This window comes from Nomia melanderi, unplaced genomic scaffold, assembly GCF_051020985.1.
Source record: "Nomia melanderi isolate GNS246 unplaced genomic scaffold, iyNomMela1 scaffold0313, whole genome shotgun sequence".
NCBI classification, from domain to species: domain Eukaryota; kingdom Metazoa; phylum Arthropoda; class Insecta; order Hymenoptera; family Halictidae; genus Nomia; species Nomia melanderi.
Window position 1 is genome coordinate 20,001 of NW_027475428.1, and position 7,500 is coordinate 27,500.

Consider the following 7,500-nt stretch of genomic DNA (forward strand, 5'->3'; position numbering starts at 1 on the left):
CACAACAATATTCATATTATAACGTATATAAATGATAAATATACCGCGACACGCGCGACTCCGTATCGTCGCGAAAAATCGTTCGCGAACGCGTCTTATGCGCCTCACCAGTGGTCTCTGCTGCGTCGCGTGTCTATATTCTCTTTTTACACTCTTCTCCTTCTTCTATCACATTTTACTCGATCGCGAAAAAGACTCTCGCTAGACGATCTCGCGCTCCGGTTAACTTTAACGCCCGTCCGAGAAGAATTTTCGGGGACTGGACGACCGAAGCGGATCTCGCGCGGTCTCGCGATCGACAGTGAAGAGAAGTGCAGAAGAGGAAAAGAAGACACGACAAACACACACCATGGGGCGACCGACGCGTTCGTTTCAACGCTTTCGCACAAAGTCGGCGGCGGTTATATATTTATATCATTATATTCCGGCGGACGGGACGCGACGTTCGAAAGCCTCGCCAAAGAGGAGCTCCTGCCTCTTCCTCTCTCTTTTCTACGAGAAAAGATAAACGTATTTTACGGGGATACGGAAACGTTACCACGTGGTGTCACACACGATCGTCCGTCTCTTCTCTATAGCAGAAACCGATAAAAATACACCTCCCGAAAGAGAGTATATGGTGATTCTTTTTATATATATATATTTCGAAATACAACTGAACGTGGCGGAAGCGCACGGTGGTGGTCCAGCGAGGACACGCGACGACGGGGAATAAGAACTATTCGACCCGTTACGAATACGCATGCTCGTCCCGCACGATTTTAACACACACCGTGTTTTTCTCCAGTCGTCAAAGCGTTCGTGCGTCGAATTCGAAAAATAAAAAAAAAAGAAAAACACCTTTTCTCTCTCTCGGGGTAAAAGAGTCGATGTGTATTGTGTATAAAGGTTCTGCGAGAAGTCTCGTTTTGACGTGTGTTCCGCCGATAACGACGATCCTCCGAAACGGGGATACAGAAACGTTACACCTCACAACACGATCTCCGTCTCTTCTCTATAGCAGAAACCGATAAAAATACACCTCCCGAAAGAGAGTATATGGTGATTCTTTTTATATATATATATTTCGAAATTCAACTGAACGTGGCGGAAGCGCACGGTGGTGGTCCAGCGAGGACACGCGACGACGGGGAATAAGAACTATTCGACCCGTTACGAATACGCATGCTCGTCCCGCACGATTTTAACACACACCGTGTTTTTCTCCAGTCGTCAAAGCGTTCGTGCGTCGAATTCGAAAAATAAAAAAAAGAAATACACCTTTTCTCTCTCTCTCGGGGTAAAAAGAGTCGATGTGTATTGTGTATAAAGGTTCTGCTGCGAGAAGTCTCGTTTTGCCGTGTGTTTCGGTAACGACGATCCTCCGAAACGTACATCTCATTCGTAAGAGAGGAAGAAAACAATCTCCCTGGGGCCAGTCGGTAATATACCGACATACGACGTGTCGTGCACATCCGTCTCACGCACGGTATACAAAATATGAATAAAACGTGTGTAGTCTCTCTCTCTCGACTTCTTAATATTTTCTTTCACCTCTGACGCATCATTTCAGGTGACGTCGGGAGCGCGGGAAAAAAAATTTTTCTAAACACACGAAACCGTTCATCTCACGAACAGCCGAAAAAGTTGTCGCTCAGATCCATATCGCAGTGGAGCGGTATCCGCGGGCGGTCGTAATTGAACGACGCACGACGCCGCGAACACTCACGCGAGTCCATACAAACGATTCCGATCGTTTTGCAACAACTAGAACGTACACTGTCCGTGAAATTCACAGAATTTTCGCGTGTCCGCGACAAACGCCGACGAGACACCCATCGTTCGCTCGTACGTAGCATCCTTCTCTTAACCCGACTCAGAGACGTTCTTTGCGCCCTTCGGTAAAAAAACGTTCGATCCGAAGAGGTGAACGACGGCGGGGATTTGACAGAGCTACGCAAGCAGTGTATGGTACGTAAACGACCCTCAGCCAGGCGTGGTCCAGGAATTGTATCCGTGGACCGCAATGTGCGTTCGAAATGTCGATGTTCATGTGTCCTGCAGTTCACACGTTGACGCGCAATTAGCTGCGTTCTTCATCGACCCACGAGCCAAGTGATCCACCGTTCAGGGTAATCGTATAAATTTTATATTTCACATATATAATTTTATTCTCACTTGTTCGACCTAATATCTCTCTTCTTTCAAAGAGAAGATAAAAGTTGATACCTGAATCTCCGACCAGCGCGCGAAGGAGATTCAGGCGTCGCCTTGGAGACGACACCGAAGCCTTTCGAGACGAAAAACGTTCAAGTAATATGTATATATTTCTCGACGTTCCGGGCGTATAGTGCATTCAAAAACCCGCGAAAGACGCAGAAGACTCGCACGCGTGGAAACGACGGGGATATATTTTGTATCCTACCCGATACTGAATCCATCGCGTGCAGTCGACCCTCGCGTTCTTCCGATCAGACGCATCTATTGTTGCGCGCATGTTTTCGCGTCGCATCGCGCGAAACGTTGCACGAATCGTACCGATCGATCGATTGAAAGCAAATAATGAAAAAAGACTTCACAGCTGGCTCTTTGCCGGTCATTCGTCCCATGTTATCTCTTGCCGCGAAATTGGCGCGCAAGAGTTGGGTGTCAGACGCGCGGCTTTAAAACGAGCTTCACGGCCGGTCCCTTCGTTACCGCTTTCGTTCTTTCTCTCGGAACGACCATGAACGAACACGACGAGCGACGCTACGGCATACACACGTCCACGGATTCGATTAAAAAAACAGACTTCACAGCTGGCTCTTTGCCGGTCATTCGTCCCATATTATCTCTTGCCGCGAAATTGGCGCGCAAGAGTTGGGTGTCAGACGCACGGCTTTAAAACGAGCTTCACGGCCGGTCCTCTCAATTCCGTGTACGGTACACGCAAGATGCGGGTTCCACTTCCAGACTACCCGGTCCCTTCTCTCTACGAGAATCGATAGTAGAAGAACGGCTCGAAAACGCGTCTCAGAGACTAGGGGAAAAGAAGCGGTATGCGAGCGAAACGAAAACGCATTATGGAAACGTCGCGAAACAATGTTCGACGGTTGCTCGGTTCCAATCGTGCGGCCGTTTCAATTTCTCGTGCGCTTCACCGTCCCTCCGTAACTCTGGCCGATCGCGTATACCGAAGAGCCGACACGCGCAAAAACCACAGGCATTGTATACTGTGTATATATATATATATATGTTACAGTCACAGCCTTCGCGCGTTTTACTCTCCGACGCGGGGTTTCCACGACGAAAGAGAGACAGTTTCGTGGCGGGTGACTCGGCCGAATCGCTACGACGGGTATTTCTATTATAGAACGAATCATCGCCACCCTTTACCAGTGCCCGACGAAGGAATCACAAGGTCATCTGGAGTTTACAATGCCAGCGACGGTAATTCCAACGAAGACCCGATAAGTCAACTCATCGTTCTATTTCTCCCCGTACAGAAAAGCGAATCGACGCTAATGCACCTCGCGCAAGCACGAACGTTCTCTTCGCGTGGATCGTCCCATCGTCCAAAGATGTAAAGACGCATTGGAGATCGTGGTCTCTGGCGGGCTCATTGCACGCCCCACTGCATATCTTTCCTCGAATCGAGAATGATTCGTCCACTAAGGCTGCGAAACTACGCGTCGAGGAAACTAGGGGAAAGAAGCGGGATGCGAGCGAAACGACAATACATTATGGAAACGTCGCGAAACAATGTTCGGCGGTTGCTCGTTTCCTCCTGCGGACGTTTCATTGCTCGGGCGCTTCACGTCCCTCCGTAACCTTCGCGCGATCGCGTGCCCCGGAGAGCCGGCAACCGGTGAACCACAGGCGTATAAACTATAGTCTTCTATAGCAAGCCTTCGGCGGTTACTCTCCGACGCGGGGATTCCACGACGAGAGAGAATTTCGTGGCGGGTGACATCGGTCGAAACGCTACGACGGGTATTTCTATTATAGAACGAATCATCGCCACCCTTTACCAGTGCCCGACGAAGGAATCACAAGGTCATCTGGAGTTTACAATGCCAGCGACGGTAATTCCAACGAAGACCCGATAAGTCAACTCATCGTTCTATTTCTCCCCGTACAGACAAGCGAATCAACGCTATCGCACCTCACGCATGCACGAACGTTCTCTTCGCGTGAATCGTCCCATCGTCGAAAGATATAGCCGCTTGGAGATCGTGGCCCATCAAGTTCTTCCGTAACTCCTGCGCGATCGCGTACCCCGGAGAGCAGGCAACCGGTGAACCACAGGCGTATAAACTATAGTCTTCTATAGCAAGCCTTCGCGTTTACTCTACGACGCGGGGATTCCACGACGAGAGAGATTTTCGTGGCGGGTGACACGGCCGAATCGCTACGACGGGTATTTCTATTATAGAACGAATCATCGCCACCCTTTACCAGTGCCCGACGAAGGAATCACAAGGTCATCTGGAGTTTACAATGCCAGCGACGGTAATTCCAACGAAGACCCGATAAGTCAACTCATCGTTCTATTTCTCCCCGTACAGAAAAGCGAATCGGCGCTATCGCACCTCACGCAAGCAGGAATGATCTCTTCGCGTGGATCGTCCCATCGTCGAAAGATGTAAGACGTACAGAAATCGTGGTCCATCACGATTATTCGTAACTCTCCGAGTCGCGTATCTGAGAGTAGGGCAAACGGAGAACCACAGGCATAAATAATACTATATATTTCTTATATAGTTAGCCTTCGCGTTTTACTCTCCGACATGGGGATTCCACGACGAGAGAGAGTTTCGTGGCGGGTGACTCGGCCGAATCGCTACGACGGGTATTTCTATTATAGAACGAATCATCGCCACCCTTTACCAGTGCCCGACGAAGGAATCACAAGGTCATCTGGAGTTTACAATGCCAGCGACGGTAATTCCAACGAAGACCCGATAAGTCAACTCATCGTTCTATTTCTCCCCGTACAGAAAAGCGAATCGACGCTATCGCACCTCGCGCGAGCACGTAACTACTCTTCGCGTGGATCGTCCCATCGTCGAAAGATGTAAGACGCACGGAAATCGTGGCCCATCAACGTTTTTTTGTAACTCTGCCGATCGCGTATCACAGAGCCGAGACGCACATACCACAGGCGTATAATACCGTTTTCTTTCGTATGGTAAGCCTTCGCGTTTACTCTTCGGCGCGGGGTTTCCACGTCGAGAGAGACTTTCGTGGCGGGTGACATCGGTCGAAACGCTACGACGGGTATTACTATTATAGAACGAATCATCGCCACCCTTTACCAGTGCCCGACGAAGGAATCACAAGGTCATCTGGAGTTTACAATGCCAGCGACGGTAATTCCAACGAAGACCCGATAAGTCAACTCAACGTTCTATTTCTCCCCGTACAGAAAAGCGAATCGACGCTGTTGCACCTCACGCAAGCACGAACGTTCTCTTCGCGTGGATCGTCCCATCGTCGAAAGATGTAAGACGCACGGAAATCGTGGCACATCACGTGTTTTCGGAACTCTGTCGACCGCGTATCTCAGAGACGACGCGCGCGAACCACTGGCATATACTATTATATATCGCGTTTTACCCTCCGACGCGGGGATTCCACGACGAGAGAGAGTTTCGTGAGCGGGTTGACTCGGAAGAAACGCTACGACGGGTATTTCTATTGTAGAACGCATCATCGCCACCCTTTACCAGTGCCCGACGAAGGAATCACAAGGTCATCTGGAGTTTACAATGCCAGCGACGGTAATTCCAACGAAGACCCGATAAGTCAACTCAACGTTCTATTTCTCCCCGTACAGAAAAGCGAATCGACGCAATCGCACCATACGCGTGCACGTAAACAACTCTTCGCGTGGATCGTCCCATCGTCGAGAGACGTAAGTTTTCATAGTATGAATTCGCGTTTTACTCTCCGACGCGGGGATTCCACGACGAGAGAGAGTTTCGTGAGCGGGTTGACTCGGAAGAAACGCTACGACGGGTATTTCTATTATAGAACGAATCATCGCCACCCTTTACCAGTGCCCGACGAAGGAATCACAAGGTCATCTGGAGTTTACAATGCCAGCGACGGTAATTCCAACGAAGACCCGATAAGTCAACTCAACGTTCTATTGCTCCCCGTACAGAAAAGCGAATCGACGCAATCGCACCATACGCGTGCACGTAACAACTCTTCGCGTGGATCGTCCCATCGTCGAGAGACGTAAGTTTCCATACTATGAATTCGCGTTTTACTCTCCGACGCGGGGATTCCACGACGAGAGAGAGTTTCGTGAGCGGGTTGACTCGGAAGAAACGCTACGACGGGTATTTCTATTATAGAACGAATCATCGCCACCCTTTACCAGTGCCCGACGAAGGAATCACAAGGTCATCTGGAGTTTACAATGCCAGCGACGGTAATTCCAACGAAGACCCGATAAGTCAACTCAACGTTCTATTACTCCCCGTACAGAAAAGCGAATCGACGCAATCGCACCATACGCGTGCACGTAACAACTCTTCGCGTGGATCGTCCCATCGTCGAGAGACGTAAGTTTCATAGTAAGCCTTCGGCGTTTTACTCTCCGACGCGGGGATTCCACGACGAGAGAGAGAGTTTCGTGAGCGGGTTGACTCGGAAGAAACGCTACGACGGGTATTTCTATTATAGAACGCATCATCGCCACCCTTTACCAGTGCCCGACGAAGGAATCACAAGGTCATCTGGAGTTTACAATGCCAGCGACGGTAATTCCAACGAAGACCCGATAAGTCAACTCAACGTTCTATTTCTCCCCGTACAGAAAAGCGAATCGACGCAATCGCACCATACGCGTGCACGTAAACAACTCTTCGCGTGGATCGTCCCATCGTCGAGAGACGTAAGTTTTCATAGTATGAATTCGCGTTTTACTCTCCGACGCGGGGATTCCACGACGAGAGAGAGTTTCGTGAGCGGGTTGACTCGGAAGAAACGCTACGACGGGTATTTCTATTATAGAACGCATCATCGCCACCCTTTACCAGTGCCCGACGAAGGAATCACAAGGTCATCTGGAGTTTACAATGCCAGCGACGGTAATTCCAACGAAGACCCGATAAGTCAACTCAACGTTCTATTACTCCCCGTACAGAAAAGCGAATCGACGCAATCGCACCATACGCGTGCACGTAACAACTCTTCGCGTGGATCGTCCCATCGTCGAGAGACGTAAGTTTCCATACTATGAATTCGCGTTTTACTCTCCGACGCGGGGATTCCACGACGAGAGTGTTTCGTGAGCGGGTTGACTCGGAAGAAACGCTACGACGGGTATTTCTATTATAGAACGCATCATCGCCACCCTTTACCAGTGCCCGACGAAGGAATCACAAGGTCATCTGGAGTTTACAATGCCAGCGACGGTAATTCCAACGAAGACCCGATAAGTCAACTCAACGTTCTATTGCTCCCCGTACAGAAAAGCGAATCGACGCAATCGCACCATACGCGTGCACGTAACAACTCTTCGCGTGG

At 49.8% G+C, this 7,500-nt stretch overlaps 1 non-coding gene across 1 annotated transcript; it reads right to left on the reverse strand.

Annotated features, from left to right (window-relative positions):
* Positions 1-1,959: 1,959 nt before the first annotated feature.
* On the reverse strand, positions 1,960-2,114 carry LOC143176017 (5.8S ribosomal RNA). Its single transcript, XR_013000633.1, has one exon. It is a non-coding gene; the product is annotated as a 5.8S ribosomal RNA (ribosomal RNA).
* Between the last annotated feature and the right edge of the window lie 5,386 nt (positions 2,115-7,500).